The sequence below is a fragment of the Branchiostoma floridae genome, chromosome 6, assembly GCF_000003815.2.
Source record: "Branchiostoma floridae strain S238N-H82 chromosome 6, Bfl_VNyyK, whole genome shotgun sequence".
Lineage (NCBI taxonomy): Eukaryota > Metazoa > Chordata > Leptocardii > Amphioxiformes > Branchiostomatidae > Branchiostoma > Branchiostoma floridae.
The window spans coordinates 17,304,635-17,306,116 of NC_049984.1; positions in this window are offsets into that span (position 1 = coordinate 17,304,635).

The following is a 1,482-nucleotide window of genomic DNA, read 5'->3' on the forward strand; positions in this document are numbered from 1 at the left end:
ACTACTCCTCGCCGGCGTCGGTTGGGACGTCTGCCTTGCATACCTTGACGATATCATTGTGTTTACCGCAACGTTCGACGACCACCTGCGGGTCCTCCAGCAAGTGTTCGACCGCTTCCGCCAAGCTGGACTTAAACTTAACCCTGCAAAGTGCCGCTTCGCTCAGCAGGAAGTGACATTCCTCGGACACGTTATCTCGCAGCATGGCATCCGTCCCGATCCTGCTAACACATCCCGCGTCGAGAAATGGCCGACCCCCACCTGTCAGAAGGACGTACGTGCCTTTGTCGGACTCGCATCCTTCTATCGAAAGTTCGTACCAGCCTTCGCCTCTGTCGCAGACCCACTAATCCGGCTGACTGACAAGCACGCGCCGTTCCGCTGGACGCCAGCCTGCCAGACAGCATTTGAAACCCTGCAGAAACTCCTCACCAGTCCGCCGATCCTCGCCTTCCCTGACTTCCACAGTACCTTCACCTTAACGACCGACGCGTCGGCAACCGGTATCGGCGCCGTCCTGACGCAGGTGAGTGACGGTACTCGTCGTGTCGTGGCGTACGCCAGCAAAACTCTATCCAAAACCCAGAGGCGCTGGAGTACCTATGACCGGGAGTTTTGGGCCATCGTCTGGGCCGTCCGCCATTTCCGCCCATACCTGTACGGGCGGCCCTTCATCCACATCACAGACCACCGCCCGCTGCTCTCCTGTAGAGACACTCCACTCGGCGATGGCGGAGCTCAAGGTCGCCGATCCCGGTGGGCAATCGAACTGAGCACCTATGACTTTGAGATACAGTTCCATCCAGGTGCGACGATTAGCGACGTGGACGCGCTCTCCCGTCGCCCACCTTCAACCACACCTGCCGACGCGGATCCTCGGGACGATATCCTACGGGACACCCCAGCCCGCGTGGTGGTGCAGTCACCGGAAGTCGTGCGCGATTCCCGTGACGCCGTCGATACTAGCGACACTACCGATCCTCCTAATACTATCCTACGGGAAGACCCAGCTCGCGTTCCTTCACCGGTAGCCGTGCACGACACCTGTGACGCCGCCGATGCTAATGACACTGCCGATCTTCGGGACACTGCCCTACGGGGGACCCCCGACCACCTCCCGCCACAGGTAATCGTACGCGCCGCCCGCGCCGCTGACGTCTGTGCCTCCCAGCTGACCGACACACCTGACATCGACTTCCGCGAGGCACAGCAAGCCGACCCGACGATCCGAGAAGTTTGTCGCTGGCTCCAGAACTCCAACGATCGACCGCCAACCTCCGCCGTGCGTGGTAACAACAGAACTCTCATGTCGTTTTGGAATGACTACGATTCCTTGTTCCTGACTGACGGAGTTCTCTACCACCAGCCAACTAACGCACCCCCATTGGCGGCACCTCAAGTCGTCCTACCGCGCAACTTATCCGGTCGCGTGCTGAGGTCGCTCCATGACGACACCATTGCAGCCATTTCGCGCCAGTCTAC